Below are 26,348 nucleotides of genomic sequence, written 5' to 3'. Positions count from 1 at the left end.
ATTAAAGGGATTAAAACCATTTTAATGAATCATATATGATTTCATAAATCATATGTTTATTGTATGTTGAATGAGAAGTGTTGCCTTTAAAAGAGTATTGTTAGTAGCTGTGAGAAAAGCTACATTTAATCCTGTTGGATCATTATGAATGTCAAATGTATGAACATTCTTATTCTATAATTAGTGGACTAATGTGACAAGTAAACCTCTGGGTCTGTGGAAGTTATTGTAGTAGGACATAATGATAATTAAAAGAAATAGTTCACCCAAAAATGAAAATCAAGTTAATATTTAGTTTCTTAAACCTTTATGAATTTATTTATTCTCTTAAACACAAAACAATACATTCTGAAGAAAAATGGAAACCATAGCTTTAGTCTTCCAAAGTATTTGTTTCAATGAAAGATTACGATTACAGGTTATCGGATGTCTTTAAAAAATCTTCTTTTTCATTCAACAGAAGAAAGAAAGTCATAAAGGTTTGGATTCATTTTATAGAGAGTTAATAGTGTGTAAATTTCCATTTTTGGCTAAACTATCCCTTTAAGGTTTAGGAGAACACTGACTGTATGAAAAAATTGAAGGAAGTCCTGAAGTTGCAAGTCATGTTTGGCTGTATGACAGATCAGAGCAGACACGATGAAATGTCAGAGACCAGAAAGTGTGGGAAGAGAATTGTGTGTGTGTGTGTTTTACCTCAGCCTGCATGGAACTTTCTATTATTTCCAGCTGTGCATGTGCTGCATGTGAGTGTGTGTGTGTGTGTGTGTGTGTGTGTGTGTGTGTGTGTGTGTGTGTGTGTGTGTGTGTGTGTGTGTGTGTGTGTGAGTATGGGATGGAAACTATTACAGTGCTTGGACTTGTTAGGCACAGAGCGTTTCATGTACATTCTGGGCTTGCCCAAGACAGTTTATTAGAAACAGACAGTATAGAACAGAATATTACACACACACATTCATGTTTTATGGGGACTTTTCATAGACAATATTTTTATACTTTAGAGATATACAGATATTATGTCCCCTTATCCCAATCCTACCCATAATTCCAACACTAACAGAAAAATAAAAAATCTGTTGTTTTATATTTCAAATTACTTAATTCTGTTGGATTTAAAATTCTGTATACCACAAATAAATCTCCACAAGGTCAGAAATTACAAGTATTTTTATGCTTGTGGTGATATTTGGTCTCTACAATGTGATGAATACCAGGACTACACAGAGAGAGGGAGAGAGCGGGAGAGAGACAGACACGCACACACACATGCACACACGCGCACACACACACACACACACACACACACACACACACACACACACACACACACACACACACACACACACACACACACAAAGGCTGAGTCACAGAATCACAGCGAATTGTTAACACGCTCCCAACAAAACAGAACTTTTGCTCTCTCTGCTTCATTTTGTTATACTCAATCCAGAGAAACATCTCCTCACGGTAAATACCAGTTTCTTATTTCTCTTCAAACTAAATGACTCTCTTTCTTTCAAAAGCATCATGTCTTTACTGCTGTGTTATTATTATATTTAATTTTTTAAACTTAATTTTAAAATGCTTTTCAACATAGAACATCACTATTACTTTCTTTCTTTGACATTTGTGGAGCTGCATAGTAGTGCTCAGGCAAGAGGATTTACTTGCAAACACTCAGTCAGTAAAATTAACACTCACCAGCAGTCACTTACTTCGAGTGCTGTGGCTAGTTCAGATTGAATTTGCCAGATATTTAATAAATGACATGTAACCCGTAACCTGCTTTCTAAAACATTGCAACATCTGAGCCTGATCTACTAGATTCCTTTCAAACTGTTTTGTATGCGGCAGGCTGAGAACTGTCATTTTTATTTATATAGCAGATATAATTGACAAACAGACTTCATCTATTAGTGGAGCTAAATGAATATAATCGTGTACTGTTTATGTGCTCTTTTGTTTTAGGGAAAATAACAATAATTATTTAATATTCACATTTTTTTTAAATTGCAGTTTTACAATTACAAATCAGAATAAGTTGGGACAGTATGTAAAATGCAAATAAGGAAAGTTGGGATAAAGAAAGTATAAAGTTGTGATTTCCTAAATTACTTTATATTTCATTGCAGTAGGAACACAAAATATTTCCTTTTTTCTGGTCAACTTTATGTCATTTGTAAGTATACATCCTCTCCTGTCATTCAGACTTGCAATACATCCAAAAAAAAAAGTTGGAACAGAAGCAAATTAAAGGTAGTAATCAGGTAAATTGGTTTAATAATGATGTGATTTGAAACAGGTGATGTCAACAGTTGATTGTAATTATGATTTGGTACAAAAGCCGCATGGCCAGGAGGTTGCCAGTTTGCCAACAAATATGTGACAAAATTATTGAAATGTTTAAAAACAATATTCCTCAAAGAAAGATGGGAAGAAATCTGGATATTTCACCTTTAACAGTGCATAACATAATTAAAAGTTTCAAAGAATCTGGAGGAATTTCATTGCACAAAGGACAAGGGTGCAAGCCTAAGCTGAACTACTGTGATCCCTGATGCATTAAGCAGCACTGCATCAAGAATTGTTATTCATCTATACCTGATATCACCACATGGGTTCAGGACCACTTTGGCAAACCTTTGTGAAGCACCATAATACATCCACAAAAGCCAATTTAAACTGTACTGTGCCAAAAGGAAACCCTATGTTAACAGTGTTCAGAAGCACCATTGACTTCTCTGGCCCCAGAGGCTTCTGGAAAAGACGATCACACATTGCAAATGTGCACTGTGGTTAGATAAATTATTTCAAGTATTTTTAAGGAGAAATGAACCCCTGGTGGTGAAAAAAAAAAAAAAAACAGTCTCTAGGAACAAGTCCAAAAGCAAGAGTCTGTAATAGTATGGGGTTGTGTCAGTGCTCTTGGCAAACTTCCACTTCTGTTATGGTATTATTAATGCTGAAAAGTATATTCCACTTTTCCTGCTTGGGCGCAATATATAGCCTATATGCATGCCTAATATCTGATGACCAGAAAGTGATTAATTTTTTATAAATTGGTAAAATTTTTGTATTTGTGATGCAGCAAGTCTAAAGACTGATGTGTACACTATGATTTTTTATAAAAAATTCACTTTAAAGTGTGAAAGGACAAAAAAGTAGCCATAAACAAACATTTTTTCAGTTCAAATGAGTGGTGGCTTGGACCCGGAAACAGTATTCCATACATCTCAACTTAACAAACTGAGAGAGATTTTGCGATACATAATGCTGCATTCTTTTCCATGCATATTTAAACAAGACAATGCAAAACCTAATTCTCCACACATTACAAAGTCCTGGCTGCGGAGGAAAAGGATACATATTTGACTGGCCTGACCTGTCCCCGGTGGAGAACTTATGGCGCATTTTAAAGTGCAAAATGTGACAACGAAGATACCGTACTGTTGCCCACCTTAAGACTTGTTTGCAGGAAGAATGGGACATAATTACACCTGACACACTTCATTACTTGGTGTCTTCAGTTCCTAAATAGTTTTAAGTAGTAAGTAATATTTTAAATAAGTGTTGTGAAATGGCAACATCAAAAGTAGCAAATGCTTTACTGTTCCAACTTTTAAAAAATGTGTTGCAAAAAACTTAATTGGAACACATGTTTATTTTAAAAAATAAAACATTAAAAATCACAAACAACACATAAAAAATGTTTGTTGCATACAAGTCAAAGTAAATTCAGAAATCACTACTTTTTTATTTGTGTTTTCCATACTGTCCCAACTTGTTTTTTCTACCAGTATTAAAAACTGAAATATAATATATAATACTCACAAGAATATTAGTCAAAGCATAATCAATTTGCTATAATTTACACAAATGAACATGTGCATGTAAGCAGCTGAACTGACTGTTTATAAATAAAACAAGTATAATAAGTGAGTATGTCTGATTTTTTTTTTTCTTCTGGGAAAAGTATTGTTTGTTTTATTTAGGCTAGAATACAAGCAGTTTTAATTTTTTAAACACCATTTTAGGGACAAAATTATTAGCCCCTTTAAGCTATATTTTTTCTTGATTGTCTACAGAACAAACCATCGCTATACAATATCTTGCCTAATTACCCTTAAGCCTTTAAAAGTCACTTTAAGCTGTATAGAAGTTTCTTGAAAAATATATAGTAAATTATTTTTACTGTCATCATGGCAAAGATAAAATAAATCAGTTATTAGAAATGAGTTATTAAAACTTAGATTAAAAATGATAGACTGGACAGTAATAAATATGGAAGAGAGAAGCTTCCCAAAAGCTTCCTATCTGCGCTGAAAACCAAATCCTTTTTAATATTTAATTTCGCTTCCTTAAATGATTTCTATGGTCATTGTGTTTTTTTTTACTTTTCTTTGTTGCTATTGTTTCATTGACAAGTATTTGTTTCACTGTACTCCTATTTGATCTCAGGTCTGCTCAAGTTCTTGGTCTTATATTTTATACATTTTAGCAGTTTAGTTGTCACACATGTTGCATCTCTGTAAAATCAGTTTTCATTGAGTGCTAGATATACAGCAGTGTGGTCTGGGCCTTGTCGAGAGTAAATATTTACATTTGTGGTGAACCTAATTTCCTCTTACACAACACTAAGTCATGCCAGTCACAGTATCCCCTAAGCCTTTGGTTAAGTTTGTAAGTATTGGTGCAACATGCTTGCTCTATAATTAATTAATTTCAGACTGTATTTTCATTATAGTGTAGAGATTGATGCACAGAGATGGACTATGAACTGCATTTTTTTTTTTTTTAGCTGTAATGTTCTCTAAAGTCCACTTACAAGTAAGGTTTCCAACATCATAAATTCAAGCAACAGGCAGTTTTATGGTTGAGTCTCTTTGCCATACTGTCATTTCATTTACAGTAAGAACCACATCATCTTTTATGCTCAATGTCTCTGAAAAAGCTTAGAGACGGTTGAAAAATCTACAGTCAAATGAAATGAAGAAATGAATAATGTCCAACTGGAACATTGGTAAAAACTTTCCTTAATACTGTGTCTATACTGAACAGTATAACATCAAATGTACATGTTTTTTTCCATAAGTAATTGTGCAGTTACTCTTTTATTGTATTTATATTATTTTATTTCCTCTCTTTAAAATTGTCTCTACCAGTACACAATAATGTATAATTTAACAAGACTTAGATTAATATAGATTTAGTTCATGTTTAGCTTACACTCAAAAAAATGTGCTAGGACTGTTTTATGTGCAATCAACTTAAAATGGCAAAAATCATTAAGTTAACTTAATCGATTTGAGTTGGGACAACATGAAGGAATCATTTGGAACATTTTTACAGTGTACACAAATCTTCATGTTGTCCCAACACAAATTGATTAAGTTAACTTTGTCGTTTTTACAAATGTAAGTAGATTGGAAATAAAACCATTAAGCTATCCCCCCCAAAAAACGTAGAAATTGTGTTGTTTCAACTTATTTTAAACAGGTAGTTTGAACAAGTAGCAAAAGTCACTTTGATAATACATTTAAAATATGTAAAATAAATATTTTATTAAGAAATTATAAATAAATCATAAAATTACCATTATTTGTAATGTATGAAATATGTTTTTTGAACTTTGATTTGAATCTTTCTTTGTAAAAGCCATAACATGTATCATACTGATTTAAAAGTTACGGATTCGATAGTTATACTAAACTTAGTTTGCAAGTTTACAATGAAATAAACATTATTATCCATAGTTCATAATGAAATATGCTTTATTTTTGGCAAAAGAAGTCCACATTATTTAGTGTGCCACAGCTGAATTATAAAAATATATATATAAGCTAGCAAAAATAACTTTAGAGAAAAGATATAATGTCACTTTAAGCTGTATTGAAGTGTCTTGAAAATATCTAGTAAAATATTATAAATGTCATCATGGCAAATATAAAATAAATCAGTTTTTAGAAATGAGTTATTAAAACTATTATGTTTAGAAATGTGTTGAAAAAAAAATCTGTTGTTAAACAGAAATTGGGGGAAAATAAAGAGGGGGGCTAATAATTCCGACTTCACATACAACTGTATGTCATTTGTTATAATATTGCACATAGCCCCAGTTCCCTAGTTTCCCCAGATTAAGTGTGCACTTTTGTCATGGCTTTCTGTTTAAACTGTCAGTTGTGCATGTATTTTCTTCTTTTCTCTCTAAATAATAGACTGCTTGCTGTTTGACAAAAAGTCCTCACCGTGCATGCTGGCACACACACAAACACACACTGTAAGACTATACCATTTAAGACTGGTTTGCCCTTCTGAGCCAAACCACTGAATTATTAAGAATAAGCTGACTCCCCAATATCCAGTGGAAAATAGACACTGAAAAATGGGGCCCATGCATACAATAGTCCAGATTATAAAGTAATTCACTGTTTAACCCACCTTATGTTAATTTAGTATACACTGTTTGCCCTTCAGATGAAAAATGGCCCATCTTCATTAGTCCTCTGAAATAAAGCAGCAAGATCTGATTGCAATCCTCAAATCTAATTTTCATAAAGAAACAACTTCACCTTCATCACAAAATCTGTATGTCTAGGTTTTCGCTCATCAGTGTGAGTATTTCATCAATGTTTAATCAGTGAGTATTATTTTCTTATGCTAAAAGTACTTGCATAAGTGTACATGATTTTTTAGCAAGACATAATTAATAAAAGTTAAAGCAGCAGATTTTTATTGTTTGTGTTTCTGTATGCATAGTTTTTTTGTGTTTGTGTGTGTGTGTGTGTGTGTGTGTGTGTGTGTGTGTGTGTGTGTGTGTGTGTGTGTGTGTGTGTGTGTGTGTGTGTGTGTGTGTGTGTGTGTGTGTAAAAATTGACTAGAAGGACAACCTTTGAAATGTGTACAATCTTCATGAAAATATAGAGATAGAAAATGTTTATTAAAAAAATTCACCAAATTTTTAAATATATTTTTTCTGTTTAAATGTTGCATGGTTCAGTTGTCTTCAATTAAAGTTTTATTAGCATTTTGTTTCTATTTTGGATGCTGTGGCTACAGTAGGTGGTTAAAATTCTGCACATGAAGGCATATACATATAACACACAAAATACGTGCTTTACACCTGCTCAGTCCGCCAATATAGCACCAATTCAGTGTCATAGTTTAATCCTAAATTGCCACAAGAAGTTGAAGGGTCAAGATCTGCCTGGAACTACTTTTTTGTTTATGCAGCCACGTGTTAAAAGGCACCTATTTTACCCCTTTTTTCAAGATTTAAGATAAGTCTTTTGTGTCTCCAAAATGGGTCTGTAAAGTTTCAGCCCAAAACACCCATCAGATTTTTTAATATACCATTCAGAATATTGGAGTTTTCTGCTCTGCTCTGTGGGTTTTTTTTTTTGTTGCCTGTGCACTCAATGATTATTTTCTGTATTTGTTGCTAAGTTAATTTAAGCCTTTCTGCAATGATGAGTCATACACAATGTCTTTACAAAGTTCACGCACACACACAGTGAAAAAAAGTTACTGTAACTTTGCACTTTTTGCACGGCAACTGTGACAGGATACACGCTAATGTACAATATACAACGCTGAATAGATATCTGATATATTATTTGTACAAAATAAACCTGATTTAATGTCCACAAATTAGGATTTACTTTAGAAATTTATTGATATGCAGCAGTGGTGATAGAGACGGAAGAATCACTGTAATTCATTACAAACATGCACTGTTTTGAAAAGTTTTAAACTTGTAAAACTCATTCTTGATCACTTGATAATGACTTGATAATGATTGATAATTACAGCGAGCAGTAACAGTCCCAGTTGCTTTGAGCACACCCTGTCTTGTTGATATAAAACCCAACAGTCAAATATCAAATGAAATGAGTGTAGTTAACTCAAAACTTACTGAAAGTTAATTCTACTTATTTGAGATATTTGAAAGTTTTGAATTCAGTGTTGAAGGCAATGAGTTAATTACGTACCTCATTACTTCAACTTAAATGGAGTAAGTTAACAGTACTCATACAGATTCGTTGTGCAGAGATCGGTTTCCTCAAACGGTTTGAGTTACCTTAACTTATTAGGTTTTACAGCTCTCAGTTGGTTTGAGTTCTCATCATTTATTGGGTTTTACTTTGCTCAAATTAATCTCAAAAACTCAAATAAATTAAGTTTAAAGTACTCAATAGGATTAGTTTTAGAACTAAAATGGTTTGTTTCAATCTGTTTGTTGAGTTAATTTATTCGGTGTTACAGTGTACGCGTTTCTACGGAGACATGTTAATGCGCAGCTGTCAATCAATTAGGTGGGTGGGGAAACCACACTTCTTCTTTCAAACCAAAAGCATGGCAAAGTTGCATAAGCTATCTACTATGCCCCGTGAATCAAATCCAAATAATTAAATCAAATCTTCTATTGCACTCAATCTGTTCCACATACCAATTATGTGCACCTCTGAGTATAATGTGACCACCTGCTGGCACAGGGATCATACCTTGCAACTTTTTGTGAGAGACATTTCAGAGCATATTACTTTGGTGCAGATCCTGAATCATTTCTATTTCAACCGAATACACTGAAAATGAATGTGACTGAACAGACAGGTAATGGAGGAGAAGAGCAGGTTTTAACTGGTGGTGCAAGTATAGGGCTTGGTGCTGGGGATTATTATTGTGCCTACTGTAGCCATGATATGAAAGCAAAGTTCCTTGAATTTTGCTCTGGATTTAGAGTATAGTTCCTAGCCTGGAAAACAGCAACTTTTCATTTTAATTTTTGGTCATAGTGTATGATGTAACTACAAAAGAGTCAAGCTTTAAATAGGGAAACTTATGGAAAATAGGAAATGCTTGTCATTTTTGATTGAGAAGCGAATGGTCTGATTCTATTGAGAGATCTATTTTAAGCTAAACCGAGCTAAAAGTGTTCCTGCCAGACCCAGAGATGGGGTGAATAGATAAAAAATTGGTAAAACCAAAAACTCAAGTCAGGAGCCTCATGTTATTTTGTCTTTGAATTCAGCATACTTGAAACCCATGCTGTGAAATATTACCTTATGGCCACAAAAGACTGACTGGCTATTCAAACTCTCTTCAGTGAAAGCAGCCAAAAGTGAGCCAGGCCTCTGCACATTGTCTGTAGGTTACCACAGTAACCCTTGTCAACCAGGAAGTCCTGTGGAGGTGGAGTGAGTGAGAGAGGGAGAGTGCATGTGTGTGTCAGTATGTGAGAGGGACTTAACAGAGGTTAAGCAGACGGGTGCAAAATCCAGTGGGGAAGGGAGAGAGAGAACTGACTGTTAAAGCAGACCGAGACAGAGAAAAAAAAAAGAGAACAGAAAGAGTACAACTTGAAAGGTTAATTTCTACGAAGCAGACCAAACAGCACTTTGAGAATTGTGTGTGTCCTGGGAAATCTGTTTGTGGCAGTACTGTCAGAACACACCCACACAAACTGGTGAGTTCACATGTCTTCCATCTAACAACCATAATCTTGTTACTGTAAGTTTCCTAATGTAAAATACTGTTTGTGCACATAAACCAACTTATTAATTAATTCAGTTTTTTTTTTTTGGTCCAGCTGTGGCAAGGCAGGTTTGTGCTAAATGTTGTGTTAGTCACACATTACTGCTGAAGTTGATTCTTAACTCTCTTTGAAAGGATTAAAGGTCTTTGGTGGGATTTTAATTTCAAAGCAGTGGGAAATAGTATAAATCCAAATCCAAAATCTGTATTCTTCTGGGTGAACGGGGATTTTTCTGTAATGTGGTTTCAAGATTTGATATTTTAGATTTTATTGAGACAGCTTGGTTTGTTGGTTTGCCTGTTATAAATTTGCCTGTTTAGAGTGGTGTAATTGTGTTTATTTTATTAAAATAGTTGTACTATGACCTTGAAATAATTAGGTGTTTTTTAATGAATTAAGATCCACAGGATAGAAAAAAAAACAAACTATGAATTATTTTGCACTTTTATTCTAATTTGTATTATGATGAAATGTTTTAACATAAAAATAATCATTAACCTAAACAAGCATTTAATTATTGATTTGGGATGTGTAATCGTTAAAATTATGTAAACCATAAATATTACAATTATTAAAAATCTTGTATAAATACAGTCTAAATTTGTATGTATAGTGTGTAGGTGGATTTGATTACTCTCTTTGTAAGAGTGTTACATAATAAAGATTTGTCTGAAATACATTATTCTGATTGGTCAGTTGTGACATTGCAAAGTAAGTTATTCCAAAATTACAACCACAGAATAAAACTGACCAGCTTTGTTTTTTGAAAATTTGGGGCCATCTTGTGACTGAATAATGTGCTGGTGTGTATATGCTCCATTCAGCTTCAATTAGCCGTTTTTGCTTCTGTCAGCTTTGTGTTTATTTAAAGATTTAATTAACTATTACAGCTCAGAACAGTGCTTTGTGCTTATTAGTATTTTGGCAAGAAGCCATGTGATAACTGAAATAAAGTATATGCAGCAAAATATTTTGCAGAATAAAGCCCCTTTAGACTTATCCAAACTAGTTCTCTGTAACTCCCTCATGGTCACTTACTGAAGCTACAGTAGGCAGGGCTGCGTCTGATCAGTAACTGGATGGGAGACCACAAGGGAAAACTAGGCTGCTGCTGGAAGTGGTATTAGTGAGACCAGCAGGGGGCTCAACCTATGCTCTGTGTGGGTCCTAACGCTCCAGTATATTGATTTTGACACTATACTGCATAGTGAGCACCTTTTGGATGAGACGTTAAACTGAGGTCTTGACTCTGTATGTCAGGGGTGTCCAAACTTGGTTCTGGAGTTTAGCTCCAACTTACTGCAACACACCTGCCAGGAAGTTTTTACTATATATAGTAAGAGCCTGATTAGGTGGTTCAGGTAGAGCTAAATTCTCCAGGACACCGGCCCTCAGGGACTGAGTTTAGACACCCCTGCTCTATGTGGTCGTTAAAAATCCCATGATGTCCTTTGAAAAAGAGTAGGGGTTTTACCAAGGCATCCTGGTTAAATTTGCACAATGGTTTCTGTCCATCTTGGCCTCCTAACCATCCCCATAGAACAATTGGCTACATCACTTGTCTCCTCTCCACCAATCAGCTGGTGTGTGATGTGTGGTCTCAAAATGACTGCTGGCGCATCATCCAGGTGGATGCTGCACATTGGTGGTGGATGAGAAGATTTCCCCCAAAAAATATGTAAAGCGATTTGATTGTGTAGAAAAGTGCTATATAAATGAAAAATATATGTATTGATAGGGACACTTAAGTGCTCAGTGAGCGCCTTTCGGATAAGACGTTAAACTGAGGTCTTGACTCTCTATGTCAGGGGTGTCCAAACTTGGTTCTGGAGTTTAGCTCCAACTTACTTCAACATACCTGCTAGGAAGTTTCTACTATATTTAGTAAGACACTAATTAGGTGGTTCAGGTAAAGCTAAATTCTCCAGGACACCAACCCTCAGGGACTGAAGATTTGACCCCAAAAATGTGTAAAGCAATTTGAGTGTCCAGAAAAGCGCTATATAAAAGTAAAAAAAAATAACAACCCTTCATGTTGGGCTGCATTTTTTTCAATTGGTGATGAAAATAGATAAAGTTTTCAAATCTGTAAAAGGTTTTTTTATTATTATGAATATACATAATTACTACAAAACAGTGCTTTTCTATAAATTGAAGAAACAGTGAATGCTTTCTGATGATGACAGAATGTCTTCTGTTAACATCACTGAAAAACATGGTAGAAAAAGAGCTGAATCTTAGTGAAAACTGACCTCACAATCATGAGAAAAATATCGGCATATAACTTGAAAATGCTACTTTTAAATTATGCAGCTCTGTTTGAAAACAAGTGTTTTTTTTATCTTTATGAAACAAAAGTAAAGTATAGACTTTCCAGTCTGTCCTCATTTGCTTTAAAGAATTCCTACCGTTCAAATGCTAATCACAACCTTGTAAACACCCCAAAACACAGAGGACACTACCATTTTGAAAAATAAATATAAAATATATAAGAAAATATAAAAATTTCATTCAAAGAAATGCAACCTTGGTGAGTAGAAGAGACATTTTAATAAAAAAAAAAAGTGGAACAGTGGAAAATTACACTTTTGGTTAGTGTTGTTGCAGTTGGGAAAACTAATGTTTGTTTTGGTAATTTATATTATTGAAAACAAAGCTGAATATAATTATATAGATATTTTTGTTTGTATACACTGTCAACTGTAGTTCTTAAAAAAAAATGTGAAAAATCAGTATGGCGGTTCATTCTGCTGTGGCGACCCCTGATAAATAGAGACTAAGCTGAAGTAAAATGAATGAATAAATAATCAGTATCTGCAGATCACACGTGCCAAAATACTGGAGAATGGAATCGGCCAAGGAAACTGCAGTCAGTGCATATCTAACATGCTAAACACTAACTGAGTTTTTTGGATATAATCTGAAAGATTTATTAAAACTAAGAATCAACTTTACAATAGACGTATTTAACTATCCCACTTTTTGTTTATTTTTTTGATAATCCACTAAAATTAATTGGTGTGAAATGACTAAATGTAAGACTTTTTACCTAGTTTCATACTTGCAAGTTAAAATATCTTCACAGAGAGCTCTTAGTCAATGACTGACAAGTTAATCTCACTGAATATGTCCTGCTTTTCTACGTGTCTGATTCTGACTGTTGCTCACTGTTGTTAGACAAATGGGAGTAGACTTCATTGTCAGCTCCATTAGAGTGTGTTCCAGTGACACAAGCATGGAGAGAGTCAGTGTATGAGAGACCAAAGGGTCTCCTGTCAGGTCCATCTGAAGGACCTTGGCAGCTCATACTGATCCCTCTGAGAATATTATCACATGGTATGTGTGCGTGTGTGCGTGAGTGTGTGCTTGAGTGCTTTAGCACTCATTACATAAGAATACCATATTATCAAGGCCCTCATACTATGGGGTATTTCCCAGACTCAGATCTACTGTACAAATACATAAGGGTACAGCATTTTCTTGTATGGAGAGACATCTTGCTGATTAGAATAATCTTTTTACAGGTTCAGACAAGTGGTTCATGGCCAACACACTTTGTGTAACTGATTTACATAGGCCTAATGGTTAGTGAGTTGGACTTGGAATCCAAAGGTTGCAGGTTTGAGTCTCTGCACTAGCAGGCATTGTAGGTGGTGGGAGTGGATATGCAGCTCTTTTATCACCCTCAACACCATGGCTGAGGTGATTCCACTGAGCAAGAGACCAAACGCCCTACTGCTCCCCAGGCAACCCACTGCTCTGGGTGCATGTTCACAGATGTGAGTTGCTTTGGATAAAGGCATCTGCAAAATAATATTGGATAGTCCATGTGGGGGAGATTGTTTCATATTGTTTGTGGGATCCATTCCCCCTGAGTCAAGCAAAGGATGACCATACATGGTGATCAGATGGACCTGCTGCTGATTAATGTGTGTATCATGCAATAACGGGAGATTGTAAACAGACGCACAGGAGAGCCTTGTATGGTGTCTGCTTGCACTCATCAAAGTCTGAGCACAACAGATCTATAAAAAAAGAGAGATTTCATTGAAGTTAGCACTGAAACAGATGAGGGGGGGGGGGTATCTATTGGAAAACAATAGTTTTCAGAAGATTAGTAGCCTGTAACATGAGGCTAGTTGAAAAAACATGTCAGAGTAAGCTGGCAAAACTAGACATATGCATCTTGGTTCAGATCAGGTTCAGTGGTTTTACAATTATCAGTATAAACATTTGTGATTTAACTTTGGACCACATGCACTTGAATGTGTGACATGCAGCAAACAGCAACAAAACATTGAACATTGAAAGTGCTGTTTTGATTCACTTCACACAAGACTGTGAAGACAGGACCAAAAAACTTTCCTCAATTAAATAAACTCACCTTCCAGTGAGCAAAAGTTTCAGAGCATTATAAGTTCATTTAATTTTGAAGAATGTTGTAAACCTACTGTACCATAGGGTAAAAAAGCCAAAGTAGACAAAATATTATGGAGATCAATAGCTTCCAGCAGTTTCTAGCATTCTTCATAATATCTTGTTTTGCACTTATAGAAGAAAAAAAATCCAAATAGATTTAGGACAACTAGAAGATGACTAAATGATAACAGAACAACCAACCAGTCATGTCTCATACTGTGTTTTGTCTGTCTGTTCCCTTTTATCTTTGTAATCCACGCACACACGCACGCACGCACACACACACACACTCAAATTTGACTGGTATTGCTATTTTGGTAGACATAATGCAAAAAATACAAAGTGTACAGACACACACATACACTTTGTGCAACATAAAAAGCCCTCTAAGCCTTTTATCATTCTATGAAAATGACAAATGAAAGATTTCATTTTTACATGAAAGATTCAGATGTTATCAGACAATGGAGATGTTTAAAAGTATGAGAATTAATACAAATAACTTAATTTCTTATTATGAATTATTCGGAGTGAAATACAGACTATAGTCTATTTGTTGTATATACAGTGACAAGAAGGGTCAGTTTTGGAAAAGGATCTGGCTAACATGTTCCATTAACTGTTACGTTAATGGAAGTGGAGGCAAGCAGTTTTAATAAAGTAACACAAACGCATACCATAAATATAAAGCATGACATGGCAAAACGAAGAACAAACTCACAGACAGAGGTGTGTAAAACAAAGCTATACAGGGAATAAAGAAACGCAGTCATAGTGATCACATGACATCAAACAACCAATGGGAACTAGGCACAAGACGAAGACAACCAGTAAGAAACAACCCAGCAGGCACAGGACATCAACATAATGTTTGATTGACATTGTACCCCAAGGTTGCGGCACATTGCATTTTGTTTGTAAATGAAAATCAGGATGATGTCAGAACCCAACGTCAGGCTGCCGTCAGTGTCGAACGTCGGACAGACTTTGCATTTTGGTTACTTTCCAAAGTAACCTAAAAACAACAAAATGCCAACGTCTAATGTTGTTACAGCTTGTAGTCGTGTGGACGTTATCAATATGACGTCTATCAGATGTTGGATTTTGGTTGACATACTTGTTGAACAAACGTCAGTTTTTGACGTCAATATGATGTTGGTTTAAGATGTTGGCTCAACATTGGATTTTGGTCACTTTCCAACACAACCTAAAATCAACAAAATGTCAAAGTCATTTCATGTTGTTATTGTACGTCAAGATAACATTGTCCTTAGATGCTGGTGACCTAAATCTATCCTAATATTAACGTCTTATTACGTTGTGTGTCTGCTGGGAAGACACAAGACTAAACAAACCAATTAGAACATGACATACACACAAAGGTGCCTCATTTCAAATGTACACATTTTTGTTGCCACATTACACATGTCTAAATATGCACGTTAAACTACCAAAATATTTAATTTTTAGACAGCCAGCCCAATGGCTTCCTATGACAAAATTCTTTCCATTACAAAATTGCCACATTTCTTTGAAAATAAATTATCTTCACTCTCTGATTTATATATGATATAAAGTGGGTTTCCGACCGAAGAAGCACTGCATTAAATTCCATTTTCCTTCCTATCACTTTAAAATATAAAAATATATTTTACCCCAGTATTTTTAATGGAGTTTCTATGCCCGCCTGCTGGCACTAACAGCTAGAGTTTACACGGTCTATCATCTCGTTTTATGCTTAAACAACTAAATTAATGCTTTTATTTATTTAACTAAGGGTCCAATTACACTGCAGATCTTAAAGGTCAATTCCGATTTTGTGACTATCCATTCATTCACTTTCTTGTCGGCTTAGTCCCTTTATTAATCCGCGGTCACCACAGCGGAATTAACCGCCAACTTATCCAGCAAGTTTTTAAACAGCAGATGCCCTTCCAGCCACAACCCATCTCTGGGAAACATTCACACACACATTCACACACACTCATACACTACGGACACTTTAGCCTACCCAATTGACCTGTACTGCATGTCTTTGGACTGTGGGTGAAATCGGAGCACCCGGAGGAAACCCACGCAAACGCAGGGAGAACATGCAAACTCAACACAGAAACGCCAACTGAGCCGAGGATCGAACCAGCAACCCAATGACTTTCTTGCTATGAGGCGACAGCACTACCTACTGCGCTAATACTTCGCCTTTTGTGACTGTATCTGATTTTTTTTGATGACCTGCTTACATAATCTTTGAAAAGTGACTCGTATCCGATCATCTGTACCTACACAGCACACGGCAAAAGTGCAATGACCAGAAAAAAAAAGAGTGGGCGCTGATTGACCAGCTTGATCTCACGAGAAAATGTATTTTACGTTTTGTAAGTATGTTTTACGTTTAATGGCTTATTCGTACAAGTTCAGTCGTACAAAATTGTATCATTTTAAAAGGAGGCAGGGCAAAGCAGTGGCGCAGTAGGTAGTGCTGTCGCCTCACAGCAAGAAGGTCGCTGGGTTGCTGGTTCGATCCTCGGCTCAGTTGGCGTTTCTGTGTGGAGTTTGCATGTTCTCCCGGCATTTGTGTGGGTTTCCTCCGGGTGCTTCGGTTTCCCCCACAGTCCAAAGACATGCAGTACAGGTCAATTGGCTAGGCTAAATTGTCCGTAGTGTATGATGTGTGTGTGAATGTGTGTGGATGTTTCCCAGAGATGGGTTGTGGCTGGAAGGGTATCCGCTGTGTGAAAACTTGCTGGATAAATTGGCGGTTAACTCCGCTGTGGCGACCCTGGATTAATAAAGGGACTAAGCTGACAAGAAAACAAATGAATGAATGAATAAAAGGAGGCGTGGTACCTAACCCCACCCCTAAACCCAACCGTCATTGGGGGATGAGCAAATCTTACTGAATTGTATGAATTAGATCGTACGAATTCATACGTATTAGCCACTAAATCAAAAAGTTACGAATTGTCGTGAGATTGTGTTGGACTGACAGCTGATAATTAAAGAGTGCTCTTTTCTAGATTCCTGTATGTAATCAGTTTGCAGCTTTTGACAAGCTGTTTTACTATAGTTTATGACAGAAAGGTTCTCATTTGTCCATCTTCTTTTGATATATAGCCTTTAAAAAAAAAAAAAACCTTTAGGTATCTTAATGTAATGTAAATGGCGTGATTTATGCACTTGATGTATATACTAATTTTATATTAGTTTATACTGGTTACGTGGCAGACATTGTGCTCTCTCGCTCTCGTTAACATGCTTAAATACCTGGGCTAAATGACAATATAAAAGCTGTTTAAGTCCTCGAGTATAAGATTTAAGTTTTGGGACTCTGCTGAAGTCTGTTCTTAAATGAATGTGTCAGACGATGTCATTTGCTATGGTTTTTAATGACGTGCGACTCGCATTGACAGGTGAAAATCTGATCTAACTGCTTACACTGCAGACATGAGAACACATCCGATTCATATCGGATAAATTTCCACATATAAACAAGGCCTGAATCTCACTTGAGTAAATCGGAATCCATGTGATTTGTTCCTGCTTACAAGTACATGGGCCATATGCGATCTGTGCCACATGGGAGAAACAAATTGAAATTGAATCACTTGAACAATGCAGTGAAAATGCGGACTAATTGTATTTTCATTACATTACAATGTCGATGCTGTAAAAGGAACCTTATACAATTAAAAATAGTCACATTAACCGTTCACCGGAAATTTACCATTGGCTGAAAAACACAAATAGTGCATTTAGTCCATTGTTGTACTCTGATGAGTTGTAAACAAATGAGATGCTCTGGGCCAATTGCATTTACTTACCCCAGATGTAATGTATTGCCTGTCCTCTTTTCAAAACAAGACTCACAAATATATATTAATAAATCTAATAATTAAAAAAATAATAATAATCTGTTACACTCAGAAAATAAGGAGGGGCTCCTTATCTTTGCTGTTATCTCATTGCCAAATGGCCAATCAAGTGCAGAATGGATATTATAGATTTTGAGAGTAACGTCAGACTGTGTTTTGTTCCGACTGACCCCTCTTTCAGTCTTTTACACTCAAGGGATTTAGATGAGGAGAAAACAATGGTGTTTTAGTCCCAGATCCTAGATCCCAGTATGTCTTTACCTGAACTGAACTCTTGTTGTTCAACTATGTGTATGTCCAGTTTATTCATTTTATGGCACCATCAACATGTTTTTCTTCTGGATTTTAAAACACGAACAACTGAATTCTGTCAGTACAGCTCTGTCTTCAACTCGGTTATTGTGGCTATAAAAAAAAGCTGTGTGTCGAGTTGTTCTTTTCTTCCTGAAAAGCAGAATCATTTAGCCTTAAACTGAACTGTGCCCCTTTTGACCTTTGATCTTTGGTCCATGATCTCAAGATCCAAACTGCTGTCAACAAGACAAAAATAATCACTATTCCATTCTTTTATTGAGTATAATGCATCTGGTTTGCTTATTGAAGTGCTTAACTGCAAAGAATACATTTTGAGATGAGAGCTGACTACGTTTAACTAATATATTTTTGTGTAAATAGTGAAATTTATGTTTCTATATTGCAGCACAATGGCTCAGTGGTTAGCAAGAAGGTCACTGGTTTAAGTACTGGTTTGGTCAGTTGGCATTTCTGTGTGAAGATGTTCTCCCCATGTTCACCTGGGTTTCCTGTTCCTCCGGGTGCTCTGGTTTCCCCCACAGTCCAAAAACACAAGCTATTGGTGTTTCTCAATACTGGGTTGCAGGTGAAAGAGCATCGGCTGTGTAAAACATGTGCGAGTTAAGTTGTAGGTTCATTCCACTGAGATGACCAATGATGAATAAAGGTTATAAGCTGAAGGAAAATGAAAAAATAAATGTTTCTATATTTTAACTGAAAAAATACAACATGTCAAACTTTTTATTTACCAACGGTGTGCATATATAAACCTTGGTCAATATAAATAAATTACAGGTCGTCTTTATCTTATCAAATGCAATCATGCATAAATGTATTGTGTATTCTACAACAAACTTTCACCATCACAGCTGTCACAAGCACCTTTGCCAACAGTCATTAGCTTTTAGGAGTTATGTGTTTCCTACTATGTATTTAGCTCACACTCACCAAAACTTCTTGATAACAGATCAATTTGTGTATTTAAAATATACAGTTTAACTAAACCAACCGGTAGCCAAAGAACTGTAGAAACATAATCCATGTGACTCAGTATTATGTAAGAGCTGTTCATATTTGTAGTGCAATTAAGTCACTGAATTTGCTGAGCAGGCGGGTGGTGTTTGTTCATAAATTGTTCCATAGGTCACTCTCTCATACCAAAGACTTTTCCTTTTCAAGAAAATGTCATTTACTCATCATTTTTGTTTCGCTGGTTCAAGTCCTGGCTAAGCCAGTTGGAATTTTTGTGTGGAGTTTGCATATTCTCCTCGTGTTCATGTGGGTTTCCATCGGTTGCTTCGGTTTCCCTCTAGCCTAAAGACAAGCAGTAGAGGTGAATTGAATTATTTAAATTGGCCATAATGTATGAGTGCATGTAAACGTGAGAGTGTAGGGATGTTGCCCAGTATTGGGTTGTTAAAACATGCTGGAATAGTTGATGGTTTATTCTGCTGTGGCAACCTTTGAAACAGAGACTAAGCCGAAGGAAAGGGAAAGAATAAATTTAAACTTTTCTTCTAAAATCTTGATTTCCCAGAGTTTTAGATTGTGACTAGTTTTTAGAACTATTTACTAAGAAGATACATTTTTTAAAAAGAAAGAAAAAAAATAGAAGGCAGAATGAAAACTACCATATGTAATGAAGATAATGTTCCAGCCATGATGTCATTGGGAGTATGTGCTCATGTACTGACTACAGACAAGAGGATGTGACACTTACCGTTTTGTCAGTGCTTGTCATGGGTTGAAGGTCTTGATTTTGTTAATACAACACAGCATAGATTAATCAGTTTATCACATGGATAGCTGCAGTTCTGCTAACAGTCAGTTGGTTTAAATTGACCCATTCATTAATAAAAACAAATTAGAATTCAAGTATACAATACATTTTGTTGTTTATGTATCTGAATAAAGCAACATGTGCCTGCATAGAGCACTGATTTAATAACATATGCAAGTGATTTCACCACAGTAATTAACTTACTGACCCATGTAGTCAGACATTCATTAAGCAGAGTTTGTGTCCTACTTAAATCAGTTACTCCTCGCAGATGGTATGTTTGCTGCTTGAAGCAAAAGGCCATAATGCGTATAAGTGTTGGTGCCGGAACTCCTAATGGCTCATAAAAAGCAGAACCCTGATTAAATGGTAATGCTTTTTCATTTACATGTTGCAAATTTCCTGCAGGCCTGTTCATTTACAGTAAAACAAGATAAGTACTGACTTAAGACTGGAGTAGGAGTATTTTTGACATTTTAAAAACTTGAAACCAAAATAAAACTTGAGACAATTATTTAATCTATCTTCACACCGTAGTAGCATAAAATGTGTGCAGTGTGTGAGAAAACTAAACTCATTGGCATTTTATAAGTATACAACATACATATTTACCCAGAGAGCAGAGCTTCGTTGAATTTTCATTGAATCAACAGTCAAAAGTCAACATTGACTTTTCATCAAGTTTGCACCCTCAAATAAGGTTTTATTTTTCAACGATAGAAACCATTTCAAGAACTAATGCTGTGGTCACACTAGAGTTTAAACATGCGAAATTCTGTCATATGGCACAGGGAAAAGGGGCGGGATTGATGATTCTACATTTAAAAAATCTAGTAATTGGAACATATTTTACATTTCTGTAGAGAGGTCATGTTTTGATCTTCAATTGGTCTCACGCAGTCAGTTCAAGCTTGGTGACAGTGTTTCTTGAACTTTACAATGCAGCAAACTGCGAAACTTGTCGCACGGTCTTGCATTTCCGGTCTGTTGCATTCTCATGCGTATCAAAGGAAGTCTATGGAGAAAAAGTGCAGTATGACCGCAACTTAAGAGGCAGTGATGAACGAGATAAATGAGAAAAAAATAAAAAATTTTATAAAATAAAAAAAAATAATAAATAACAAGCAGAGCAACAAGATTTTAACAAGCAGAATCACTGAAAGAACACAAATCTAAAGCTGATTTAAAGGCTGATTTATACTGCTATGTTAAGTGCACACGCAGTGGTGGTTCTAGCTAAAATGACACACTGGGAAAACCACCCCAAACAGATGCCGTTCCAGCCGCAACCCATTACTGGTCAATATACCGTCCAATATTATTATTAATATACAATTATTATTCCAAATCAATAACAGAAATCAATCCAAAATGTAACTGAAAAACTATTTAAAAAAGACACAACTGGAGTGATTTGCAAAGATCACTTAAGAAATCTTTTTCATGAATATTAATAACAACTCTATAGAATACAAAAAAATACATATATTTATAGAATTATCAATTGTCTTTGACCTGACTCATGGCCGAGAAAGTCTTACCTCCATGACTCATTATCCCTCCTTTCTGCTCCATGGCCATGCTTAGTCAAAATAAAATCATCATCATATAAACTTTAGTTTTGTTGACTTGCAAAGCTCGCTGCATGCTGACACCTCTGCATAAAAGTTACACCAGTTACTCCTGTTTCACAGCACGTACACGGGCGTATTTTATCGACGTGACTGTAAACAATCGAAATTAAACTAAATGTGAATGGCCCCTTACTTCTTTATTCTGGGAATAACACTCTGAATCATTATAAAGTAAATGGTATCTCAAAGTTTTTACTGGGGCTCGTTTTTTTTTTCTCCGTGTCTTCCTGTGCCATCCCCCAGAAAGAAGTTGCCCTGGGCGATCGCCTATACTGCCCATGCCTAAATCTGCCTCTGCACACGCTTATGCTCTGGCGCATCCTACGCATGGTCGCATAGCCCTTTCCGTGGCCGTCTGCAATGCTGACAAGGACCTCAAAAAAACATGTAACTACAAGTCGCAACAATGCATATTGCAAAGCTCTGTGATTGATCGACTTGGTATTGCTGACGAGTATGGCCGGAGGTGAGAGCAGCGAGAGTCAGATGGAGCCAGTATTTACAAGTGTCGAGTTGTGTGAAAGAGTTTCAGATGAAAAAAATTGTTTGGTGTTTACCTTATGATTAATGTTGTTGCACCTCTGCCAGTTCCCGCCTCAAAATGAGCAAGTTTGAGCCACTTGTATTTTAAGGTAGCATTTAGAAAAAAACAAAACACCAGTGAAGAAACTCATCACAGAGGAACATAAACGTCTACTGCCAGCTAGTGTTTCTGAAGTGTTTTTGCAAAGCAACACACACAGAGTGCAGAAGTGTAAATGCACATCAACGCGCAAGCTACACGCTGTGGGTCACACCAATCACTCGACGCAGAAGTATAAACCAGGCTTTAGCTCATAGGTTCCAATGAAATCAACTAAAATAAAACATGTTCAATTAAAAAAAAAATCTCAGCAGAGGATAATTAAACAACTCCACAAACAGCACCTGCAGCTTCACATACCTAATCTGTTTGACTTTATTTCTGTCAGTCATCAAAAGCCCAATCACAGTTATTGAAAAATAAACTTTTTAGTCACTGCTATGGTCAAGAAGGGTTGCTTTTCTTGGGGTCTCTGCACTTTAAATTTAGCTTGCTTTACATTGTTGTGACTGTGTGGAAGGACAAGAAAAACAAGAAGTAATTTAATTATGTTTTGGTCAAAAATTGAATTCACTAATCTAGTCAGTGGTAATAAGTTGTGTTTGATAACAACACTGTGTTGCATATTACATTGAACTGACCATAGAATGAGGTCCAGCTAATGGTTGGTCAGGTTTTAAAAGCACATTGAACATCAGAATCACTCAAAACTCTTAGACATCAAGAATCAGCATAAGAGTATTATTGATGGTGACAAATTTCTTGCCACAATGCATGCTGCGAGTTACAGATGTTTTATGATTCTCCCAGCATTCACTGTGGCAAGAAATTTGTCACCATCATTAAGACTCATACACTAAATCTTAATGTCTGTGTTTTTAAGGGTTCAAATGTTCAAGGTTTTTAAAACCTGATCAATGCACTGCTTAATATGCAGAATCGTGTAGTAGTTCAATGAAATAATCATGACATTATTATCATTATACACAATTAAACCACTGAAACAATCAGTGAATCTGAACTACCACATATGATGCACCAAACACGTTGCTTTTAGTCTGTATTGCCAAAACAAAAAGCATCAATAAAGACACAACTAACACAATAAATTAAGAATCAGAGAGACCAAACAAAGCAACACCTCTTCACCATAATAGTGACTTCTGAAAATGAATTTTGAATCGAACTTAATTAAAAAGTCTCATTAAAATGTAAAAGAAGACTTGGGTAGACATCTGAAATACAGTCAAACAAGGTGGTATTAAGTGAAGTTGCTGATGATGTTTATTGAGTTGTTCAATAACCTCTGCAGAGCTTTTGAGAGATTTGGTGGGTTTTTTTTTCTCAGTTAATTTAATCTACGGTTGTGATTGAAGTCCAAATAAGATTATAATTTATTTTTAATAATAATTAATTTTACACTTTGACATCAGACAGTCATATGAACACTTTGCTTAATGGAAAGTCACCATAGTATACACTACCTATTACAGTTGAAAGAGCAACTTGACTTTTAGTTGATCAATTGGAAAAGTGACAGAAGTTAGATTTTTCTGATAAATCAACTGCATCCCAATCATCACAAAAACTGCAGAAGACCTATTGGAACCTGCATTGACCCAAGATGCTCACAGAAATCAGTCAAGTTTGGTGAAGGAAAAGTCATGGTTTGGGGTTACATTCAGTATGGGGGGGGGGGGGGGTGCGAGAGCTCTGCAGAGTGGATGAATCAAGATATTTGTGCTTCCCATTACATTACAAACAACAGGAGAGGGAAACTTCTTCAACAGGATAGCACTCCTCCTCATACTTCAGCCTCCACATCAAAGTTCCTGAAAGCAAAGAAGCTCAAGGTGCTCAAGGATTGGCCAGCCCAGTCACCAGACATGAACATTATTGAGCATGTCTGGGGTGAGATGAAGGAGAAGGTACTGAAGATGAATCCAATGGATCTTGATGAACTCTTAATGAATCTTGGAGTCCTGCAAGGATGTGTTCTTTGCCATTCCAGATGACTTTATTAATACGTAATTTTAGTCATTGCAAGGATGTATGGATGCCATCCTCCATACTCATGGGAGTCATACACAATATTAATTCTTTTTCCACCGCACCATGACTTTATATTTTATACTTAACATTATTTCTGTTAAGTGACAAGACTTTTGCCTAAGCAAATCCAGACCTTACTGCGCTATTAAATAAGTAAAAATTAAGGCATGATCATATTTTATTTTGGTAAAATAAGAGTGATCCTGAGGCCTTTGCCTTTTATATAACCCACTTCTAATACCAAATGATCAACTAGAAGTCAAGTTATTATTTGTTGTTCCCAAAACTTGGATAGGTGACAAGACTTTTGTCAGGTACTGTAGTGTACTTCCTGAACCACCAGTTACTGTGGCATAGGTTTTATGAGGCAGATGCATTTCCAGTCAAAACCCAGCACTGACAGAACACAACTTGTAAACCCCAAGTTCTAGGAAACACACTTATACACTACTGCCAATTTACAAAACCAAAGCACCAAGATCCACAAAAAATGCTATCTGGCCCAGCCGAAACTCAAACTAGCAACCTGTTTAAACTCTTTTATATGAAATTGATCAGGGTTTTTATACTGCCAAAACTGTGTATCTGGTCCTCAGTAAACATTTTTTAAGGGACAAACAGATGGTGCAAGCTAGAGCTTCAAAGATATTTTCAGATAATATAAGATGCAAGTGGTGCCTTAATGATGCTGGTGACTTCAGAGCTGTGTAAAGAATGTCTGATGTCATTGCCAAGTTTACAGAGTTCTCCACTGGGACATTCCTCATCCCACTCGTCCACATTATCCCAATAACTCCCTCTTTTTCAGTTCTTATACTGGCTCCTTCAATTGAATATATTTCAGAATTACGTCCAACCATTTGAAACTAACACTTTTATTGAAATGTCTATCCATCCACACATGCACAAGATACAACCCCATAAAACTTTACTTTAGCAGTATTAGCACCATTCAGCACAATATTCCAAAAGAAAACATAGAAAGAAGCCGGGTCTGCTAGCCTGCTGTCTGAAAAATGTAGCATTTATGGACTGCAGATGCTTGTTTGAGTTTTGTAAACCCTAAAAATTGCTTGGAGCGCTCAAAACAAACAACTGTAATGCTCAATGTGTTCTGAAGAGGAATCTGAACATATTTTACAAATGGATATCTGAGGGAGACGTGACCGTATTAGGTTGTGTTTTGGGAGTCCTCTCCCTACTCCTAAGAGAATGTTGTCCCTTGCTGTTTTCCCTCTCTTCCTTCACTCTTTTCTTCTCACAGTGCTCATTTAGGTAATAACGGTCTAAGAAGCCAACATCATTGCTGTCTTGTCTACAGTCTTTGGTGTGCAAGTGATTTTGAGACCATCATAATGAGTAAATTCACTCATATTACAGCTAAAACAAAGTAAAACATTGAACAAGTATATATAAAGACTTAATAATGACCATCGTAACACCTGTTAAGAGTGGTAGTATGTGTAGAATGTAGTTCAATGACAGGTTTACACACATACATAATTGCACACACACCTACACACACACAATTCTCTTTGTCTCCACCTACATGTAGAGACGTACAATACAATAATTCAACATTCCTCAGATGTAGAGTTTCCGAGGTGGCTATTCAGTACAATTCTTTCCTTTATCTTGACTAAACAGTTCTTTATATTTGACTTCACAATGCATGGCCGTATACAACAAAAGCTTCATATTCATGAAATAATGATAAAAAAGCTAAGAGGTTGGGTTTCCTTCTCTGTATAGCAAAATGAATGAATGCATGCAAATTAATTAAATAGACTTGAAGAGAATGAATGATTTGTTTGTCAAGTTTTGACATGTCAAATACAACGGCTCATGAAAGTAAAATGAACAGGCTTCATAAGATATTTGGTTTCTGTTATGACGACTATTTTGCTTTAATGCTAACTTTTCTCCTAATGTTTTTGTATGCCCCCTCTCATTCCAAACCCACTTTAATGTGCTATATTCCACGTCTTCTGAAAAAATGTGATTTGTGAGCTTTGTATCAGGAACAGAAACCTTTTAAGAATCAGCTGAATGTTATGAGGAGGTGGCATGGTAGCACAGTGGTTAGCACTGTCATCTTACAGTAAGAAATTAGCTGGTTTGAGTCCCAGTTGTCTTTTCTGTGTGGAGTTTGCATGTTCTCCTCGTGTTTGTGTGGGTTTCC

At 35.9% G+C, this 26,348-nt stretch overlaps 1 protein-coding gene across 10 annotated transcripts in view; it reads left to right on the top strand.

The window, feature by feature from the left end:
* The first annotated feature begins 1,379 nt into the window (after positions 1-1,379).
* Positions 1,380-26,348, top strand: part of sorbs3 (sorbin and SH3 domain containing 3) — an 81,894-nt gene continuing 56,925 nt past the window's right edge. For 5 of the 10 annotated variants that reach the window (XM_087263281.1, XM_087263276.1, XM_087263271.1 and 2 more), the window contains exon 1: positions 1,380-1,467. The gene's annotated coding sequence lies outside the window, so the exon portion shown is untranslated. 10 annotated transcript variants of the gene reach the window in all.

This window comes from Danio rerio, chromosome 8 (genome assembly GCF_052040795.2).
Source record: "Danio rerio strain M-AB ecotype USA chromosome 8, GRCz13ab, whole genome shotgun sequence".
Lineage (NCBI taxonomy): Eukaryota > Metazoa > Chordata > Actinopteri > Cypriniformes > Danionidae > Danio > Danio rerio.
The sequence above is the reverse complement of the archived record's forward strand: the minus strand, read 5'-3'. Positions and strand labels throughout refer to the sequence as shown.